The 23,945-nt window shown below is 41.7% G+C and overlaps 1 protein-coding gene across 1 annotated transcript in view; it reads right to left on the bottom strand.

Annotated features, from left to right (window-relative positions):
* ARHGEF9 (Cdc42 guanine nucleotide exchange factor 9) overlaps positions 1–23,945 on the bottom strand; it is a 277,721-nt gene that overhangs the window by 176,629 nt on the left and 77,147 nt on the right. The gene's annotated exons all lie outside the window — the stretch shown is intronic.

Below are 23,945 nucleotides of genomic sequence, written 5' to 3'. Positions count from 1 at the left end.
TTAGCAATATACATAAGTGCATAGAGTGCCTACAGCTGTATTATACAGAATTATACAGAATGTTTGGACTTAAGAATACAAGAAAACTTCTTTTAGCTGATCACCAAAATTTTATTTAAAAGTGGTCTTCAAGGAGGGGGTCTTCTAAAAGTGGTGGTTACCACAGTAACTAAATTTATCCAAATGGGAAACACGGAAATCTGGTGCTCCCTGGTAGGACACAGTGTTGATATGCCATCCAATCACATATCAAATTCAACAGGATTTCCTTAAATGGGAAAATTTGGGCCAAAAGTTTGTGCCGGGGAACCATCCAGTATTTCCAACTTAGAACACATCTTTTTATACGCAATTCCAAATTCGAAAGCGGGTAAAGGGGTTTGACCTGGGCTGCATGGACAATCAGCTCCCTGCCCAGGTTCAGAGAAATCGGGCAGTAGCCAGTAGACAGTATGCTGCTCTGCCATAGACATGGAGCGCATAGGACATCGGTGTCCTGTGGCTGGCAGTGCAGTGACATCATGATTGAAGACAAGGTCAGTACGCAGCGGGGGGAAGGTGAGTATAATTTTATTATTTTACAGGGATCTGTATATTAACCAATGTATTTCGGGGTGAAAGGGAGGTTTGGTTACAGTGTATATACAGTATATTGATGCAGCGTATTCCTGAGGGAAAGGGGAGTATATATCTATGTATTCCTCCTGGGGGATTGTGCTGTATATGTATCTATGTACTATTGGAGGGGCTGTGTATATATCTATGTATTCCATGGGGGAGGCTTTGTAAATATCTTTGTATTATTAAGGTAGGGCTGTGTATATATCTATGTGTTACAGGGGTAGCGCTGTATTTATCTATGTGTTACGTGGGGGGGCTGTATATGTGTATATGTGTTACTGGGGGTCGTGCTGTGTACATTTATGTTACTGGGGGTGGCGCTGTATATATCTATGTGTTACAGGGGTAGCGCTGTATTTATCTATGTGTTACGTGGGCGGGCTGTATATGTGTATATGTGTTACTGGGGGTCATGCTGTGTACATTTATGTTACCGGGGGCTGCTATGTGTTTATCTATATGTTACTAGGGGCGCTGTGTTATTTATATATTATATATATATGTTATTTGGGGTAGCACTGTGTAATATATGTGATACTTGAGGTGGCGCTGAGTAAATATGTGTTACTGAGGTGGCAGAGTATATATAAATGTGTTACTGGGTTGGTGTTGTATACTGGGGGTGGTTACTGGGGGTGGCACTGTGTATATATGTATTACTCAGGGTGGTGCTGTATACTGGAGAGCTGTATACCTTATTTTGTCTGTAGCTAGTAGAGTAAGTCTTTGCATGCTGCTTGCTGGCAGGAAGTGCCTGTGTTGAGCTGGTCTGGTAATGCAGGGGGGAAAGATGCAGGAGGCAGAGAGCACTGCAGTGTGCAGACAAGAGAAGCTATTAATGAGACGAATCTGACCATAGTCAGAAGATTTACAGTTGAATCCAGGGACAAACAAAATTGTATATGCCAGGACTGATAGAGACAGGTTGGAATTATATCTGTGAAATGCTGTATTTTTGCGAACATTGAATTAGAGAATGTGTTTATTTTGTTATCCTGAGTATATTTAAGAATCTTGTCATCATGGGAATACTTCTTTAACTATGCTTATAGCCTACAGAGTGAATAGTACACTCCTGACATACAACCACTTCTCCAGATTAACATCAGAAGAGCACTTAAGTACCATTCTATCATAGATGGACCAATGTCTTAAATTCACGCCGTAGAAGATAGATGCATATGGTTTCTAAGTGAAATTTATTGGATGTACCCTGGAACTAAATACTTGGTTACTATCATCGCTCTGTATTTGGAAGAAACTGCCGCAACTTCTTGTTGTAACAGACCACTATTCTTTCAACTTTTTCTCAGCCGCTTTCCCTACTCCCACACTCGCTTTAATTAGAAGCTGGTTGCTAAGAAATGCTATCTGTTGCTAAAGCCCACAGCCCGGGTCCTAACACAAAGTTACTAGCACTGCTGCACGCTCTCACTTCACTGCTCATGCACACAGACATGTAACACTTTATTATGGTGGATTAAAATAGAACCTGTAACTCTTTTCTACCCAGATGAGGCTCTGCTTCCAGTTTTGAGCTGGTAAACATATTTATGTATGTTATTGAAAAGCTGCAAGTTTAGGTTTATGGAATTGATATTTACTGGTTATACAATATTCAATTTTATATACCCTGTGCCGCAAGAAAGACTGACAAGCTATACCCTGCTGTAATATATTAGACCTTCTGAGAAAGATTAAGCTTCATGGACCCAGCCTAGATACTTCAACTTCTACAGTAGTTTCCCAGGTGAATCTGTCATTCCTAGCAATTGATTGTTACATCTAATGAGCCATGGCAGGCATAAATGGAACAAAGGTAACTTTTCACCACAAATTAGCTTCTGTCCTGGGGTATGATTTGGGAGGTTGGGAGACATCCGCCACAACAATTAGGAAATTTTGAGTCAAATAGCATATGACAGTACACTGCAAAGTTGTGCATTCACTTGCTATAATTATGGACACTTTTTTGTAGACAATTAAAATCTGAAGCCCATCCTATTTAACTGCATGTTTAGATCTGTACTGTGCAGCTGGAGGGGATATCACCCAAACTGTCCTTTATTAATGAAGCCTAAAACATCTCCATGGCATTTATCATGCCCTGTACACCAGTTTTTTGGCACAGAATGAAAAAAAAGTCACAACTCCAGGAGCACAGCCTGGAATTGTGACTTTTTTTTCTTACACCATCCTCACCCTACTTTAGCCTGAGCCTGAATCCTGTCACATATTATATGCCAAACAAGAGTGTAGAATTCATCTGGGCACCCAGCTGGAAGCTAGTAGTGGCACACACTACCCCCATTCTCGATAAATGTTTCCTTATGTCTATCTGATATATAAGGAGCTACCCCGAAGAAAGATTGGGCATGCTGCATTTAATATGCCTAAATCTCCATTTCCCAAGAGAAGTAAGCCGTTTTCAGGGTTATCTAGTTGCAGCTTTTTTTCTCGCCCTGCATAGTCTGACAGCTGATGAAAGTGTATTTACATCTTAAAAAGCCTCCATATACATCATCATTAAAGTGAATGTCTATTGTTGTCCTAAAGTCACCCATAGTAACTATGAGGAGCTCTCTATATATTAAATACAGAGTGTACAAATTGGTTTGCATTTCTCTGTAATGTCCAAATAAAGCCACAGTTAGACCCCTTTCACACGGGGATTGTAGGGATGTATTTGCGGCCAGATATATACGCAACCATAGATGCCTACGTTGGCCAGGCCGTACGGTGACCACACTGTACTGTACGGTATCGTGCATGGGGAAAAAAATTTTCCCGTGTTTACAGCCTGGCGCCTATTCTACCATCGGGATAGCCTACAGCTGTGTGAAAGTATCCTAAAACAGGATTATAGGATCATTATAAGCTAATGGATGTGCAGAAACGATGCACACATTGAGATTATGGTTTCCATTTCTGCAACATTTTAATATCCCTATGTTTTGATTAGTCAGTTGTGTGACTAAAGAAAGGGGCCTACAATAGGCACATGAGAATTAGAACTTCATAAAGCAATGAACAAAGGTCTGTTAAAACACCTTTGTTTTTCATGAAATAGATGGTTAGGAGCATGTGTATTGCTTAGCTGTGGAAGATATGACTCCCGAATACACTATGGGAATCTTCTATAGGATGTGTGGTGCTGTAGACAAATGATGTTGCCATCATGGGAACAAGGATTATGCATATGTCGAGGACCGCCTGTATAAGCATATTGATATGTTTCACACGTTATTGTAGACCATGTACATTGCATGATGACAAGAATTTCCTAAAGCTCATGAACACTTTCTTCAAGATACCCTATATTGCAAAAATTACCCAGGAATTGTTTGAGTAAGATGACAAAAAGTTCAAGTATTGAGTTGGACACAAAAGTTGGCAAATCTAAATCTGGCTTGAAGTCTCCACCTCAAAACTCACTCATCTGCCACTGTTTGTAAGATCTTGGTATTATACACCAAAAGAAATATTCAGCGAGTTTCTGGAGTCCACGCTGCAACAGGTCAGTGCTGTTTAGGTGGCAGGGACATTTTAAAGGTTACTTTAAATGTAAAGTTTCTGTAGTTATATCTAAATTTTTTTCACATTTTTCCAACATATTCCCATATATATTAACATACACAATAATGCTCTTCATTCATAAGTTACAGTTTTGCAGAACAGAACATTTATCACTTCAAACAAAAAGCACAAAATGTATCCAAACCTAACACCGTGAAACATAATACCTAGTAGTCTATTTATAATGTAGCAATGAGTTATAAAGTGTTCGGTCCACATTTCACTGAAACTTTAGTACCTTGAGGCAACTAAAAAAAAAAAGAAGCCCCCAAAACACTCATGTCACATGGCTGCAACACAGTTATGCTCCCAGGTGACTTTCTTTTCGATATTTGAAATTCCAATGATTTTCCAATGAGATTTAATGGGGCACATTTACTTAGCCGTCCCTGTGCGTTCCCCGAGGTGTGTTGTCCAATGAGAATGCACAGCTGCCACGATTCACTAAGATTGTGCGCCCGATTTCCTGCTTGTGGTGCTTCCCCGCTCAGGTCTGCCGAAGTTCACCTTCTTCCTCTCAGTGTAAGTGCATAGCTTGCGACACAATTTAAATGCCGTTGCGCCAATATCAGATCCAAAAACCCCTGCTAAATGCGGTGCAAATCGGAATTCGGCGGAATATACGATGATAGTGCGCTCCACGGTCCCTTAGTAAATGAGCCCCAATATGTTATTTTCTCCCAAATGCAGATTTTACCACAAACCACAGACCATTTGGTCATTATATTCACTTTCACAATATGAACTCAAAGCAACCTCTATACACTGAGATGGAAAAAGGCATACCGTATATACTCCAGTATAAGCCGCCCGAGTATAAGCAAAGATCCCTAATTTTACCACCAAAAACTGGGAAAACCTATTGACTCGAGTATAAACCGATGGTGTAGTATACAGCCAGCCCCCATGTAGTATACTGCCAACCAGCCTCATGTAGTATACAGCCAGCCCCCTGTATTATACAGCATTCCAGCCCCCTGTAGTATACAGTCAGCCAGCCTCCTGTAGTTTACAGCATGCCAGCCCCCTGTAGAATACAGACAGCCCCCTGTAGTATACAGCCAGACAGCCCCCTGTATGCCAAGCACAAAAAAAAAAAACTTAATACTCACCCTCGGCACGGCTCCTCTTCTTTCTACTCTGTGCTGTAATAGTGGCACACACTATGATGTTGCAGCATCATAGTGTGCGCTGGCCGGAGATCGCATGGACGCGACTCTGCTGGCTAGAGAAGAAAGATAAGAAATAAAGAAGAAAGAAGAGAGAACAGGAGCAGCCGGGAGCCGCGCCAAGAATCCGGGCACTGGAGGATATTTAGTTTAGTTTTTTTTTTTGTGCTGAAAAACTCGGCTTATGCATGAGTATATACGGTAATTTAAATATGTATATATATATATATTTGCCAATGGTTTGACATTTTAGGAGCCCCAAGCAAGGCAACTTCCCTTCTAATGGCAGAGCAGACAGCATCATCTAGACACTTACAGTATTGCTATTGCTATTCATCCTGAGTTCCATGATCCCGATTTGTTTTGAACAACTGGTCTGGGAGAACCACTGTTTGGGGGCTCCCATGATCTTATATCTCCATGACATATGTGAAAAGGGGTCAGAGTCTCAGAAAAGGGGGTATGACTTCACAACTAGTAGGCGGTGCAAAGTATGACAGTAGACAGTCTTATACTACACTAATACTATCATTCCACTTCAGACACTGTGATACATCTGGTGCAGCAGAAGACTGTCTAGTCTAAGTCGACACTGTATTAACGAGACACTGTTGATTAATCTGCCCCAATGTGATTGAGTAATCAAAGCACCTCGCTAGTCCATCCATGTACAAGGGGAGTGTCTCAGACTACTAAAGCATCTGATGGCCATCTTAGGTATTTTATCTATGAATGATGCATTTTATTGTGAAGTGGAGGGTTGCTTCAATTTGTGTAAATTCTCAAAAAAATATGCTTCATTCTTATTCTTATCAGTGTGAAAACCGCAATACGTTTTGGTGTCTAAAAAATGGAGAGATGCCACAGTGATGAGCAGACCAAGCTGAGGAACCGTCGAAATCCATCTAAAAAAGGGACCATTTTGGACACTAAAATGTGTTGTGGTTTGCACCACATCTTAGGCTTGAAGACATTAAGGCAACACCCTAAAAACACCAAAAAACTGTTAGAGTTTATGCCTAAGGATAAGCACAACCACATCTGGTGAGCTTCTCTCTTACTAGTCTTTATGGATTACATTTTACTAAAATATTTACCATATAAGTGCTATTTTTACCCCGTTTTTCTGCCCTTTGCAATTGTTTAGAAATAGTGAGCAGACCTAGTATCTTACATCTGCACTTTTCATTGCTTTGTGTTTATTATTGTGTGGTTACAACAATGAACCATGCATCATAGTTATAGTGAAATTTTGACTAAAAGTAGCACCCCCAAGCATTGCCCTACTTAAGTCCCCAAGAAGTTGATTCCATTCTAATTGCAAGTAAAATGTTATGGGTGGACAGAGCCAAGAGCATAACCTGAGGGGGTGCATATGGTCCGATTGCCCGCAGCTCCAGGTTTTTTAGGTGACCCATTAGGATAAAGACTATAAATAATCCATTATAGTTGGGGGACATTGTACACATGTAATAATGGATCCAGCAGCTTTAAGTTACATGTCTGCCTAAGTGCCAGAATTCGAGAAAATAGCATTGCTTCTTTGTTTGATAAAAATATTTTTTGCGTGGCATCTACTTCCACATTTGTTTCAGTTCAGGAAAGAATTTATAGGGAATATATTCAGTGGTTATGATCTTTGGTGACCTCTAGTGGTTGAAGCTGTAGGTTTGGCACTCTCTTCTAAGCAGGATACCTGCAAAATTGCAATTACAGGGAATATATGGCATGGTATCTTTATACTTCAAAAATGTTGCTACCATAAGCATTAATGATATGTTTGTGACTATTTTGGTAGAAGCAGCTAAGGGGTTAAACTATTTGGGTCTAGAAAATCAGCACTTGTAATGAGTTCTTACTAGTTGTAGCATGGATATGAATTGTCAGATTACATCTCTGGATCAGGCTCACACCTCCCCGCCAGTCACTCTGGATTATCCCTCTTTTGTAGAGGAGATAATTTCTCCTCCATGCCCGTTCAGCACTTTTGTCATTAAAACAGCGCCTGGGGCAGGTACCATGCGTGGGCTGCAGTAGAGATGATGCCGGCTGAGAACAACCGCAATCTCACAGGCCTGCCTGACTGAGCCCAGGATACATCTTCTCATGCTTTCCTGCAGTCCACGCTCCTACATGCAAGATGTCAGCAGTAATTAGACTGAAACAATATTGTTCACAGAATATGCAGCCAAAAAGACAAAGACATCAGGGTTTTCAACAAAACTTGAAATTAATAAGGTCTTAAAGGGCTAGAAGCTATTTCTGAATGGACTCCTTTAATGAAATGGCCACAACATAAGGCCCCCCATTTATGAAATGTTCACAGCAGGACCCCTATCTCTACATAAATGTCCACATTAAGCCCCCTTTGGAAAAAAAATGTTATATTAATCCATTCATCTCCGGCTTCGGCTTCTTTTCCAGCCTGTGCGCATACACTATGACGCGGCGATTTTGTGGCCGCTTGACGTCAAAATCACCGCGTCATAGTGTATGCGCCAGAAGAGAAGATGGAGCCACAGGGGAGAAGAAGCCCGAGATGAATATAGCGTGTTTTTTTAACCTAGTGATCTTCATATAAGGCCCAGGTATGGGCGGACGGGGCCCCTGGTACTGCCGCCTCCCTATATGAAATCCGCCATTTCTCATGACTTCCACAGGAGTTCTGAGAATAACCGTGTCCAGTATATATTTAATAGCCATGTCCAAGTCTTTTACTTACTTATCTTTTATGCCTTTCCCTCAGTTCAGATTCTTCATTGGTTTAGCTTTGTTAGGCTGAATTCTGACGAATGTATGTCTGCCGGTGGAAACACGTCATGAGCGATGGAAAGGAGGAGGGCTGTTCCCTTCCTATCCATAGAGATGCACGGCATACGAACATGTCCTATAATTTTCCCTTGTACAGAGCCGTATCGCTTCATGCGGCACATAAGGTTGTGTGAATTCGCCCTTACATTGTGACATAGCTGTGATCTAAAGCTACAGTTCTGCTACGACACCTAGGGCAGTGATAGCGAACCTTTTAGAGACCGAGTGCCCAAACTATAACCAGAATCCACTTATTTACCGCAAAGTGCCAACATTGCATTTTTAACAGTAACTTCTTCACCATCTATCAATCAAGTCGACCCCTTGAGGCCACTAATACAGTTGAAAGAAGGAGGGCACATTCAGACTATCATTGTAGCTTCTCACCAGGGTCTCTGTACAGTAAGAATGTAGGGTCCAGTAGGATGACCTACAAAGACACTGCAGTTCTATCAACACTATCTCACTTTTACCGCAGTTCCAAGCAGCCAATGAAGTGTTGTTTTAAAACAGCGCTGATTGCAGAATCTCTTAAATTGCCTGGGTCTGCAGGAAGATTTGGTGACTTTGGTCCTGTTTGGTGAGCACCGTCTCTGAGTCAATGGCCTGAGTGCCCACAGAAAGGGCTCTGAGTGCCACCTCTGGCACCCGTGCCATAGGTTCGCCACCACTGACCTAGGGGGATTGGGAGGCACATGTCTTAGACACACCTACTGCCACATCATTGGTTCACACTGCAGTTCCCTCCCTCCAACTATCAGTTCTGGCTTTCCCGGTTGGCAGCTATGTATAAATATCTGTATGTATCACATATCTGTTACAGACTCCCTGGGAGGTAAGTTAAAAGATCCTTACGGAGAAGCCTAGAAAGTCATTTTAATTCAGACTTAATAGGTCGAAATGTTTTTTTTATAAGGCCTCTAAAAAGACCACTTAACAGAGAATCAATGATAAAAACCATGTTTAACTTCCTTGGCCACTAGGGGGAGCTCACTATAGAGATTTATAAAGCTTTTCCAAGCTTCCTAAAGGTATTTTACCAGATCTGGAAATTGAATTAGTGTTACAAGTTAATTCCTCACAAAAGGGGTCCCATGATTGGGTGAAACTATCATTTGGGACCATTTTAGTAAACTTCAACATATTTATTGCTCAATTATTTTGGCCATACTTATGGAATGATGAAGTGGAGAGCATTATGATGATAGAGTAAAAATGATAGCACAGAACGAGGCAACTGCAAATTCTCCACTATTTGTACACCCACTGGAGTTAGAAAACATACAACCAGAAACAGCACCACTCTTGTTTCAGTGGTTACGTCTGGTACTGCAGCTCTGTTCCCATGAAGTAAATGGGATAGAGCTGTAATACACAGTTTGTTATAGAAAGCAGCCATGTTTTTTAATGCATTAAAGAGGTTTGCCCATGAAAGAAAATTCTCACATTTCTATCCCCTAGTGATGTTTACATGGGAAAGATCACTTTTTACATTGTATCTGACACACAGAAAGAGACATGAGACAGATCAGAGAAGAAATGATGAGATCCATGAGATGCATATAACACACAATGACACAGTCTGCTATATCTCTTCTCTCACACTATCAGATCTGATGTGCCTCCCTCCCCCAGATAAAGGACTTATCTGCCTGTAGCTAGTAGTTCTCCTCTTGCTGCTGCTGCCGGCAGGAACTCAGTGTCTGTGTTTAAGTGTGAGCTCATCCTTGAATGCAGGGGGGGAGGGGCAGTTGCAGAGAGCAAAAAATATCTCAGCTCCACAGGGTTAGACAAGGGGGCTTATTTACTTAGGGTCGCGCGCACTTTTGTTGGACTGTGCACCGTTTTCAGGGCTAAAACGCATGCACAGCTATTTAAGAAGTGTGCGCGCTGGGATTCTGGCACACCGGACACCTTTTGTGGCGCAGCCAGGCTGGGCTCCATGCCGTCAGAAAGACCAGCTAGAAGGCAAGCCGTCGGACGGTCAGACTGATTCGGAGTGCGGGCAGGATTTAACTTTCAGATTGTGTCACAAGCCCTAACACTTACATGCACCACTAAAGAGATGGTGAACTCTGTCGGACCTGAGTGGAGAAGTGACACATGCAGGACATTGGGCGCGCAATCTTAGGGACAGTGCATTATAGTCAGACAATGCATTTTCTGTGAACTCTGGTGACCCTGTAAGTAAATGTGCCCCAGTGTGTCTGTCGACCCTAAAGTCATAAGATACAGGGTCGGAAACCAGGGGCAGCTGAAAATGTGTACAGCAGGACTGATAGAGACAGGTTGGACTTATATTTGGGAAATGCTGCATTTTTGTTGGTAATAGTGAAAAGAGAATGTGTTATTTTGTGTTATTTATAAGTATATTTAAGACACGTGTCTTAGTGGGAATACCCCTTTAAGCCCATCCCAAACCAAATCAGAACATCTATTTTTATGCAGATTTGTACAAACCACCGCCAGTTTTTATGGGACATTTAAGCAAAAACAGGACGGTGGATAGCCATGTTAGCTGTACTAACCCACCGTGCTCCATAATATGCTATATTGTGTCAATATTCAATGTGCAAATGACACAAGTTTCCATTAAACAGGGAGGGTACAGGGAGGCTAAAAAGACAGTTTGCCTTCTTATAGCTACCATGTTACCCCCTTATTATTTATATTCTGTATATTAGGGATTTCCCATATAAGCTCACCAAATATAAAGACTTTTATAATGCCATTAGCAAGTGATTTTGCTGCCTACAGAAACCTACATCACACAGCTCCGTTCTGATTTCTTGCCAGATGTGTTTGTTCCACTTTAAGACATGCACGAGTGTTAAATATTTGCTTGTAGAATAAAGATTTTAGCTGTGTGGGTTTTCTACTTAAAATTCAAGCCGTGAAGTAGAGTTTGGAACAGAGGTAAATGTAGTCCTGTGAGTTCCTTATCTGCCAACTGACAAACCTCAATTTACATGACAATCTGTGCTTTTAATCCAAGCAAAGAGCGTTCAGTCTCTTACGCAAACCAGTTGTGAGACAGAATATTATAGCACACGTTGATCATAGATTTTGGCTGAGAGTCAATGTACATGTTTTATCTTTGCCTTGGGTAGGAAGTAGATACATGAATTAAGAAGAAATGAAAAAAAAACCTTGTTTTACGATTAATGGAAATCAGCTGCAGACGTAACCTGCAATTACTCTGCGACTGCAAAAGGGATTTTAATGGAGTGAGCTAGTATGCCCCGTCATTATTGTCTGAGCAGCAATGAGCAGCTATCAAGGGAACATCTGTCACCCTGCAGTGTGCCCCCTGGCATAGAACGCTGTTCTACTGACCACTGTTTGCCCTGACTTTTTCTCTCTACAGTAAAATTAGGAGCTTACACCAACCATTAGGAAGACTATAAGAAACATTTTTATATTAAATTATTAAACCGATATTGAAAAACATAACTAAAATCTGAATATTAAAGAGGTTCTCCAATCTGGACAAAATATATTGTTGTTGTTGATAAGACCCTTAGTAATCACATATAATTTGTAGGGGAACCTTGCAGTAAGTGATCAGTTTTCCCGCATCACCACTACAGGGGAAAGGGGAAATTACACAATTTCCATTAAAATCAATGGGCATGCCAGTCCTACAGACTGTGAGATGCTCCTTACACCCAATACATGAAAGTATGGAGCTCTAAAACAGAATATGAAAATGAGCTCTGTAATCTAGAGAATTTACTTTATTCTTGGTGTAATAGGATAATACATAATATACAAAATCATACATATATATATTCAAATATACAGAAGATGTAGAAATATGAAATGCCATGCAAAAGTACAGTAAATCTGCATCTTACAATACTTTCACTGTATAGTATCTTCCGTTAAAGGAAACCTGTCATCAGATTTTAACCTACGAGCGACCTTCTAGAATTCCCTCTTGGAATTCATGCTTGGGCAGAAACAATTTTCTCATCGGGAATGGATACTCTTATTTGCCTTTGCACATTTATCCCCTAAAGGCTGTTCATCGCTATTACTAACCTGTAAAATGCCATATTTATTTAAATACATTCTGTAAATGTTGGAAAGGATGTGGAAACAAAGGCACATTATTTATTATATCACTCTTATTGATAAAATATTTTAAAACTCATATCAGAGATAACACAGTCAACAATAACTAAATCTGCCAGAATGGCACTGCTCATACTACTACTACTACTACTACTACTACTGAATACTGATTTTTCTAGTCAAATTTCTAGCCATTGCAAAACTACTACTTGCTAAGCTTTGGAAAACAAACATTATAGCAATAAACACAGCTGGCGAGTGTTCACATATGAAAATTTGCCGGTTGCACTGCCCCGCTGACAGTGCCCCCCCCCCCCCTCTCTTCACGCCACCCTAGGGAAAATAATCGCAAGTGCTAGTTATACGTATAGTGCAATGCAAATATTCAAAATCCAATACCTACCTGATCCACTAACACCCTTCTCTGAACACCTTTACTGATGTAGTCCTGCTATAAGGTGCTACCTATTGTATAATGTGTTGCAACATCCATGACAAATCGCGCAGTGTTCATGTTTGTCATCTTTGGCGAATCCCTTGGAATTCCTGAATAACCACATATCTAGTGTGTACCGTCATCTCCATCCTTCTAAAGAGCAACATATACTGACATCCTAGATGCTGTTATAAAGTACTAAAAAGTTCCAATTTGTCTTCTTGATTCCGCACAACAGTCTCTTATCGAGGCTTACAATACGCTCACAATAGACGACTGAAAGACACAGCAGGCAACTGTTTTGCAGAACAGGAAGTCAATAGTGTAAGAAAAATGGATTCCCCTTTGCCATTTTATTACAGTACTTGGTGTCAGAATCTGTATAGAAACTCTGATGTTTAACAGCTCACGGAAAGCAAAACCAAAAAATGCTTTTCTTCTTATTCAACAAGTAATTTGTCAGTCTGCTTCCCATTTCTAAAAACATTTTTAAAAAAATTAAGATGGAGAAACAATGTACAGATTGTTATCTGCATAATTTTAGATATGGTCTGCAGCTACTTTATATAAAGAAAATTACTACAATGACTCTATAGCATCTGTTGACCTGTGCTAGCACAATAGCTTCCCCTACTAAGAGGAAACCCCAGATTGCCTAACTTCCAAAGCATCTGATATTAGCAGTATATGTTACTAATTCAAAACTATTTGGCTTTCTTGACATTTGGTGGAGATGTTTCCATTGTTCTGCTCCATTATTGGGCTTTCATTGAAGTGTGGCTGTTGTACTATATAGTGCTATTTGGGTAACTGCATAGAAGTACTGCTTGGCCAATTCATGACAATGTTAAAGGAAACCTACCACTTGGGATAGGGCTTATAAGCTGGACATGCCGTTATCTCCGTTATGTTTTTAAACAGTTTTTAAGTGTTTTAACAGTTTATTAATGTTTATATCCTTACTGGCTTTCCCGCACCAGGGTCCGCGCTCCGTGCGTGCATCTGAATAGGAAGTGGTAGCGTGCATGGTGCGCCGATCGCGGACCCCGGTGCGGGAAAGCTAGTAAGGATATAAACATTAATAAACTGTTAAAACACTTTAAAACTGTTTAAAAACATAACGGAGATAAGCGCCGGCACCAGCTCACCCTGAGCTGGTGCACGGCATGTCCAGCTTATAAGCCCTATCCCAAGTGGTAGGTTTCCTTTAAGTCTATAAATAGGATTTTATCCATTAATGAGAAAAAAATGACTATTTTTTGGACTGTGCCCCAGGAAGGAGAGCTCAGCATTATGGAAAGTGAGGGAAGCTGCTCTGGCCTCAGTTGTCTTAGCTAAAGTTACAACCAGGAAGTACCCTTCTACTTCAGGAGAAGCTTAAGATGATTTTATGAAATAAGGTTGATGGATATACCAGGATGGATCTAAGACTAGAAGGAAACTGTCAGCATAATATTGGTATTGTTAGAATTGTTGTAAAAGGTTGTGCTGTGGACTTAAGATAAGAATCTCATCTTTCAGATCACATCAGGTTTGTGGTTCAGTGGCCTGTAAAACCAGAGATACAGGCAGTTTAAGAAATAGCCCAGAACTGGATCTTTATCTGCAGTTCACATTTCCAACTATGCATTAATCTGCCTATATATTTAATATGACACCAAAACCAGTGTTCTAGGTGCTATAGAACCAAAGATTAGGACATCTGAAGTGACACTCCTCCTGCATCCTCTAAACTTGAGGTAAAATCTGAATCTTCTATGGTCCTTTTTAAATAACTTTGGAGGAGATTTGTTATTGATAAATGGGTGAGATTTCACCTAACAGAGGGAATTCTAGAAAGTATATTTCTAGAAATCCCCAGATCTAGCCCATGGATTCCATTTTTGTGAAAATGACATAAGTGCAAAGGTAAAAAATGTACCAGGTTCTCTTTATAATACCAAAAGGTCTTGTTTAAACAAATGGTAAAGTTATATTATCGGCTTAATATTGTGTGCTTATGCTTATGATTTTCTAACAAACAGAATGTTTTTTTGGCTGAGCAGAGCAACCTTAGGGAATGCTGATTTATCAAGACTATAAAACTGTGCTACTGTTCTCCGGCATAAACCTCAGGTACCAGTTATTGTAGCTGGCTTATAGCTTATATAATACAATCTAGGGGAACGAACACTGAGATGCAGGTTAATATTTATTTAAATATACATATAAAGTGAGGAGAGATAATTATGCAGACAATATAGATACAGAAAGAGCTACATCCTTTACTGCAGCACCAAAACATTACAAAATGATCCTTTAATCAATGCCATTTCTTTTTCAACCCAATGGGGCTCATTTACTAAGGGGCTGCTGCGCACTTTTGTCAGACCGTGCACCTTTTTCGGGGTTAAAATGGCTTGCACAGGTATTTAAGAAGTGACTGTGCTGAGATTGTGGCATGCACAACCCTTTTGTGGCGCAGCTGCGCTGGCTTACATGCGACACAAATCAGGGGGGGCGTGCCATTGGACAGGCTGACTGTTTCGGACGGAGCGCCATATTTAAATTTTAAACTGTGTCGCATGCCGTATGTTTAAGATGCACCACAAAAAAGATGTTGAACTCTGTTGGACCTGAGCAGAGAAGCGACATATTCATGATTTCAGGCGCACGGTCTTAGTGAATCGCCGCACGCAGCATTATAGACAGACAATGCAATTTCAGTGAACTCAAGTGACCGGGTAAGTACATGTGCCCCAATATGTTAATAAGGATTATGACTGGATCAGGTGGGTAGTCCTAAACTTTTTAAAAGGGGTTTCCTATCCATTAGATAGGTGAGAGGTAGTTGATTGGTGAGGGTGGATACCAGCTGATCAGTTCAGTGAAATGGTGCCACTACACTAAAAGTCTATAATCGTTCTTCCAGCTAGGTTAGTTGGTGTATCAGCTGTCTATTCATACTGCAGCCACAGCTCTCACTCACTTCTATGAAAGTGCAGTGAAGATGGATGGTCCACTACAGATGGATCATCTACAGCTGTGTTCTTCAGATGGTCAGTAGTGACATTGCCACCGATCAATGACTATATAGAATAGTCTTTAACTGTTTAGAAGCCTGGAAAACCCATTCAACATATAGAAAGCCAACATTATTTAATAAATGCTTCAGAAATGGCGAGGTTTAGGGAGAATATATGCAATTGATATGGGAGCCCCTATTAAGCAAAAAGCCAGAGCAGAAAACCTCTACAATTATCAGACCCTAACTGCGGAAGGTCTGATTGGTACATCCCTTGATGTACACATCACATTGGTGGACTAGTTAAACCTTGAAGGAACTTGTATCCAAAGAACAGAATTTTAACCTTATATGTATAATAAAGATCAATTCTTTTCTATCAAATGGATATTTTGTGTAATTACTGTGGTCGGGAGTCAATATGTAAATGTACAAATGTACATGGGATGTACAAGTCAGGTTTTCTGAGGTAAGGGGCTGATAATTTAAGGTAAATGATCATATCTACAGTTTTTCAAGATTTTGCTGTGGAGGAACAGCCAGCATTGATTGCAAACAGCAGGGATCAGATTATTTCTGAATCCCTCAGTTCCGTAGGATCACAAAGCAATCACTGACATTCTTCATCCAGTATAGACCCCCCACCCCCTACATTAACTAAAGTGATGCCTCTATGCTGACACAAAATTGTTTTTGTAGTTTTGCATTGTCTCTACAGTCAAGTCTGTTAAGTGGTTAATATCTACTGATCTAAACTAACAGCTTAACATAAACAAGTGTTAAAAAGTTTCATTCATCCTCCACATCAAAGACCATCAGCTATTCCAATCTGTAATTACATTGGAAAAGCAATAATTACATTGGGACTCCCCTATCCCCGAAAGCTTAATCCTCTTTATTATAAACCCCTCACCTACTTCCAAAAAAATCGGTAACAAAAAAAAAGGTGGATATAGACCAAAAGGTACATCAAAACATTTAACACAGTGATGCTACCAGATGAGAAGAAATTAACTCACTAATAAATCCCATACCTGTCATATTGAAGGTCTACTTTTGTCTACTAACATTTTTACCACAAATGATCATTTTGACAACCCTGTCATCATCTGAAAACTACTAATTTCCTTACAGAGCTGAATTTTAAGGGAAATATATTTTAGCTATGTAAAGAGTTTATATATTTATAGCCTCTTCTCCTTATCTATCTACTGTTTACTGACTTGTGAAGGTTTTTAGAAACACTACTTACTACAGGTAAGCAAAATAATAGGACATAGTTTTACATGTTTTTGTACTGAATAACACATATTACAAACTTTACTATTATCATCAGCACTATTTATAGTAGATAAGGTAGAAAAAAGTCAAAGGACTATCAAGTGTAAACCTTATCAGATCAACCTTATCAATTGTGCACCCAGGCCAGAGAGGCTTAGGGTGCCCATAAGATGTATCTTCCTAATATGAAAGTACCACTCCTATTTCTGAAGAAATGAGTGATTCTTCCCATAAAATTTGTCTGGTTTTGCATTTACGAAGGAGAGACTAGGCAGCATATATACTTTCTTCTCATGTTTGTTACAATATATCAGTATATGTAATATGTTTACCTTATATGTAGCACTGTAGTAAATGGAGAAACGATTAGCATAATGGCGAGTCTGCATGTTATGTAGCAGCACAAACCATTTATGCTTGGCAGGAGATCAGTGGGGTCTCCGCTGCCGCATGGGAGACTTATTGGAGGTCCAGAAGTTGTTTGATTGACATGACATAAGAATTGGAATTAGGATTATTGGAATAATCCTAATTGGAACAATGATTTCTACAACAGAAATAGGGAGAGCACATGTAACGCTGACTTAATGTGGCTTATAGGTAGCCAATATACTAATAGAAATGAGATAGTAGCCTGTGTTTCAGTCGTCTGGATGATTCCATCACCATTACTCATTTCATTTGTTTCCATTTCATCTTCCAGAATAAAGCTACAAGATAGATTGAACGTTCCTCTGTAATCGAGATTTGTAATGCTACTCTCCTAAAGCAAAGCAGCGTGTAAGAGGAAAGCAGCCGAGGAGAGATTTGCACCCACACAGATGACGACACAGCAGCATCTGAAGCTGCCTTAGTCAGGAGGAGATGGGAGGGAGCAGGGATCCCTGTGATATTATTTCAGCTGTAGGGCAAGCTTGCAGGAATTATCCCGCTGTGTTTCTGTGCTGCTTCTTACAAGCTCTTGTCATCTTTCCTTCCAATCTTCTCATGGTTTTATGTAACTGTTTAAAAATTGACCAGGCATCTTATCCCTGACTTAGCAGGGACGTGTCTGTACATCCCATCTGGCAGAAAGGCCTGGAAGGATTCCCCAGGAAAACACAGAAGTAATTGTAAATTTAAAGTTGTGCCGTGTGCGCTGAATATGCCTCAAATATTACTATGAACTGATTACACAGAGGAGCAAGTCACAACCACATGTAGAAAGTACCACAATCACCGTACATTACATCATGTATCACCGGCACGGCCAGATTACGGTTGGTGGGGGCTCCTGGGCGCAAAATCTGGTGGAGTCCCCCACAGAATGTAACCCAGGCAGGGAACTCATTTAACATTCATGTAATAGGTAAGACTCATGCACAAAGGGGTAAGGGGGACTGTCATCTGCTCGCACAATTTGTGCTCCCCATAGATGTCTAAAAAGCCACAGTAATGAGTATACAGCCCCTAGTAATTAATATACACTACCCCAGGTAATTAATAAATATACATTCCCAAAATGATTAAAATACAGCCCCCCAGCAACTGATAAATATACAGCCCCCCAGTAATTAATATATACAGACCGCCAGTAATATATACAAATGTATACAACCCCCAGTGTACAATAAGCAGCCCCCTAGTCACAAATATATAGCATGCAGTGTAAAATGCACAACCCCTATAATGAATAATAACCCCCCCAGTAAACAAAATCAATCTGTACTCACCTTCTCCCGTTCCCCCAATGCACGATGACCTCCTCCTCTTTCGGGATGTCATTGTACTGGCGGCACAGGAGTTGATGTCACCACACCACTGGCGCCAGGATGCCAGCATCTTGTGCGCACAAGTGTACTGGCTATCACAAGGTTCCTTTAACCGTGCCGTTATCCGAAATTCTACCGGAACAAATGCTGGGTGATTCGGGAAGCCATGTGATCGCCCAAATGGCCCTCTTGGTGGGGACCCATTTAAGGCCAAAGTGGTGAGGGCCACACGGTGTGCACCCCTCGCTGCCCTATAATCTGGCCCCGGCTACCAGCTCTCCTTATGGTCTGGCCCTGGGTGACATAACAAAGAGACATAAATGGTATGAACCCACGTGCCCTGTGTAAATGGACCTGCTCTTGGAAATGCAGCAGCAGTTTTATCAAGGCTAACTTTGTTAAATAAAGCAGAGCTTTCATTTGTCACAGACTAAGATATCACAAATGGGGGAGTCCTATGGAGTAAATAAAAACTTCTGCTTCAAGGCTTTACAATGTTATAGTAAAGATATAAAAAGTTCATGTAAATCTGTAAAAGTGATACCTTAACCCTTTCAGGTTACAGCTTTAAAACACTTTAACATGAGAGATTGTTTTCTTGGGACACATTGGGGCAGATTTATCAAGCTGTCTAAAAGGCAGAATATTTCTAGTTGCCCGTAGCAACCAGTCACAGCTCAGCTTTCATTTTACCAGTGCTCATGAATATTCTAAAGGGGAGCTGTGATTGGTTGCCATGGGCAACTAGAAATATCCTGACTTTCAGACAGCTTGATAAATCTGCCCCATTGTACTTCATACTAGGGGGCTTGTTATTCTTTACAAGGGGCTGTATATTTTACACGGTGGGCTATATATTAGTTACTAGAGGGGTGTATACAGTATACAATCCCCAGTGTTCAATATATAGGTCCCTAGTAACTAGGATACAGTATATTAGTTGCTGGTATATTGTACATGTGTTTATTACTGGGGGATGCATATTTATTACTGGGGGGCTATATATATTAATCACTGGGGGGCTATATATATATATATATATATATATATATATATATATATATATATATGTATATATATTACAAGGGAGCTTTATCTATTAATTCCTGGGGGGCTGTATATATTCATTACTGGGGATCTGTATATATTAGTAGAGGTCTGTATATATTAATTATTGGAGTGCTGTATATATTAACGGGGTGAATATATTACTGGGGGGCTGTTTAGCAGTTTCTGGGGAGCTGTATATTAGTTGCTGGGGGCTAAATATTAATTACTGGGGGCTGTATATTTATTGCTGGGGACTGTATATTCATTTCTGCAGGCTGTATACTCATTACTGTAGCATTGTAGACATCTATGGGGACCGTGATCCGGCCATAAATTGTGCAACCAGATCACGGTCCCCCTTATGTCTGCATGAGTCCCACCTATGACATGGATGTTAAATGAGTACCCTGCCTGGGCTACATTCTGTGGGGGCCGGCACCAGATTTTGCGTCCAGGAGCCCCCACCAACCCTAATTCAGCGCTGATGTCTCCTATAGTAACAATAGCCCAAAAACAGCTACATAGATGAAAAATCTATTTCTGCAGCCTGCATTATACAGTATGAGCAGAATTCAATGTCCCCTACTGCACAGAACATCCTAGTAACATTATCGCAGTGATTGTGAGTGAAAGCAGAATGTCAGCACAACCTGTGCACTTATGGAATAATGGACAAAAGCTACTCCAGCTAGTGCAAGAATGAGCAACCTCAGCAGTCTGCAGCCCTGCAACGTTATTCTGAAGGATGAAGATAGACACAAATGGATCTTTCTGTGGGTGAGAGAAGAAGAGACCATATGCCCTTTTACACCAGTGATACCATCTGATGCTTATGTCTGCTGACAGCCAGTGTCGGCGCCTTATGCTCTGAATGTACAATTTTACTTACACACTGATACACACAAAATGCAGTATTATATTGCCTCTCGCAGAAAAAGGACAGTAGGTAAAAGAGACGCTGTAATGCCATAGAGCAGTGGTGGCGAACCTATGGCACAGGTGCCAGAGGTGGCACTCAGAGCCATTTCGGTGGGCACTCAGGCCATCACCCCAGGCTGTTTGGAACTGCGTGGAAAAGTGAGAAGGTGTGGACAGGGCTGCATTATTTTTGGAGATCCTCCTGCTGGACCCATAATTCTTCCTGTACACAGGGGCTGATACAATTGAAAGATGTGGAAGAACAGGTAGAAATAAGTTACTGCTTAAAATACCATGTTGACACTTTCTGAAATATAAGTGGGTTTTGGTATTAGTTTGGGCACTCGGTCTGTAAAAGGTTCGCCATCACTGCCATAGAGCATCTGTCATGCATGTCTGGTATTTAATGAAGTAAACATCAAGATAAAAAAAATGAAATAGCTTCATCAAGCTCATCGATACCGGTATCAAGGCAAAGAAAATGGTCAAACTGCATCAACAACAGCTGGAAGACTATGAAATGAAGTCCACCCATCCCAAAGTCAAGAGGTGGATTTCCAGGCAAAATATTGGAGTCAACAAGTCGGCTCATCACAAGGTCTAACAATTCCGTTGCAACAAACATGGAAGTAACTTTGTTTCTTCATAATAGTCAGATCATAGGTGTCCATGCAAGCACTAGAATGGTGACCTGAAAAATAGCCCTTGGGCCTGAGCTTTCGGAGGACAGTGGTTCATCATATAGGATGGAGGGAACAGCAATAGCAGTCTGTAGTTTCTAAAAGTTGTAGTGCTACCTACAGAGGACACATAATCCCGGTACTGTGCAGCTAACCGGGTTTTGTTCTGCTCCTCCTCCTCCTGATGAGTCAGTTTCTGTGTTTCCAGCTATAACAGACTTGGTTGTGAGGGGGATGGGAAAAGATGTATGTTGCCAATCTGAGGTTGTGTCTCCCAACCTTCCCAAATCCAGCAGGACAGTCCCAGTTATTGAGCTATGTCCCACTGTCCTTCTGGGCGGTAGGTATGTGCTGGGACATCAACTCTTTCAGCATCCTCTGAACACCAACAGACCTGATTATAGTAATAATGCAGAGGGCAAAATAGTATATGCCGTAAAACTTAACTTTTACTTTCGATTGTTAACAAATGACGCAATTGTCATTGCTACACATGGCTACACTGAACAATATCTATGCAAAACAGGTTGACTGCAGATACACAAGGGATTACAGACAGAGAACATATAGGAGAACATTTACTAAGAATGGCTCATACTGCACTAAGTGTGGTTTGCTTGTGTATAATGCAGGGTGTGCCAGATTCAGGATTTCTGGTGCACATTCTTCAGGAATCTTGCACTCCCTGAACAGAGAGCGCACCTTTTTTTAGTGCAACATCTTTAACATGGGACATGTGACCCACTTCTGTTGGGCTTGCATGTTAAATCTGGCGCACAGACCGACTCCGCACCGGAACGTCTCCTAATTTCTGTCGCATGGTGCCACAAAAGGGTCACGTGCAACATTTGTGGCGTGGACACTTCTTAAATACCTGTGTAAGCAGTTTGCAACTAAAAGAATGTTTCACGGGTGCCCCCGCGATCCATGTCCCACGCTCACCTCTCCACACTCCCGCACCTTTCCTGGCTAGGCCGTGAATGCATCCCCGCTCCCTGGGCCGCGTGCACGCCGGCTCATAAAGATTTAAAGGGCCAGGGCACCGCTGATTGGCGCTGGCACTTCCGGGTTTTCCATAAAGGCCGGAGGTTCCCATAATTCCCCACCGGATCTGCCTTAGAGAAAGCCTAAGAGAAAGCTTTGTTTGTGATTCCCTTGCTCCTGTGTTCCTTTCCTGCGTTTATCTTCTGTTGTGACCCTGGATCTGACCTGTGACCTTGCATCTCTGCCACCAGCCCTGACTACCTGCATGTGCTTGACTCCGGGTCTGTCTTCTATATAGGTACCTTGACCTTGGCTGCCACCGCGGGCTAATCGCACTTGTGGAACGACCTGGTGGCACCCCGCGCAGCAAGACCAACCTAGCATTGCGGTGGGCTCTGGTCCCAGGTGTCGGCTAGTACCACCTCCCGCGGTGGTTCAGAGGCTCCACTGAACCCGAGCCCTGACAGTAAGATCCGGCCATGGACCCCGCCAAGGTGCCGCTTTTAAGAATGGCTGATCTTACCACCGTTGTCATCCAGCAGTCCCAGCAGATTGATTCTCAAGTGAAATGCTTAGTCAAGTCACAACTGCCACAACAGCTGCTTGCCTCTCAGCGCCAACACCAGGCTCCAGTGACTACTCCTGCAACAGTTTTTGTGACTACTCCATTCACACCGGCTTGTCTACCGGTGGCTCAACCTAGGCTCAGACTCTTCCGGGAAACGCCAGCACCTAGGGCTCCTGGGAGAAGTGTCCCTAGGGTGAATACAGCTTCTCCACGGCTGACAGTTCCTATGCTCCTCAGTATCAGTACCCGCGCTCCTGGGCTCAGCCTTCTTGGACTCAGGTTCTGCGGGGAACTTTGTAGATGCTGCTCTAGTCTCCCGGCATCATAATCTGGTGGTTGCTCTTGAGAATCCTCTAGACAGTGGTCAGCTTTTCTCCGATCCGGTCCAGTACCGCACTAAGCCAGTTTTCAAGTTGGAGCTCTTCACAAGGAAAGACTGTTCTTCTATGTTTTACCATGCTTCACCTCATCTCTTCTCTCTTCTCAGTCCTCAACTGGAAGACTGGGGAGGTCCTGCGTTGGGGACCAGAATGCCACTCAAGCTGCATGGTGACACCTCTACCTGTCCTGACTTCTTCTGTGTCTTCCAAGTCTCTGGAGGCTCTGCCAGCATGCTACTGGGACTTTACCGATGTTTTTTGCAACCGCATCGTCCCTATGATTGCCCTGTGGAACTACTTCCAGGTGCCTCTCCTCCTAGAGGCTGTGTCTATCCTCTATCTGTTCGTCAAATGGCTGCCATGTCCGAGTACATCAAAAAGAACCTGCAAAGAGGTTTCATACGCAAGTCCTCCTCTCCGGCTGGGCAAGGTTCTTTTTTGTAACCAAGAAGGATGCCTCCTTGTGTCCCTGCATAGACTATTGCAGGCTGAACAAGGTCACAGTTAAAAATAGCTACCCCCTGCCATTGATTACTGAACTTTTTGATGGTGTTCTCCAAGCTGGATCTTCAGGGTGTCTACATCTCATCCGGATCCGCAAGCGGGGGTGAGTGGAAGACAGCATTTAATACTCGTGAC

The sequence above is a fragment of the Engystomops pustulosus genome, chromosome 9, assembly GCF_040894005.1.
Source record: "Engystomops pustulosus chromosome 9, aEngPut4.maternal, whole genome shotgun sequence".
NCBI classification, from domain to species: Eukaryota; Metazoa; Chordata; class Amphibia; order Anura; family Leptodactylidae; genus Engystomops; species Engystomops pustulosus.
The sequence above is the reverse complement of the archived record's forward strand: the minus strand, read 5'-3'. Positions and strand labels throughout refer to the sequence as shown.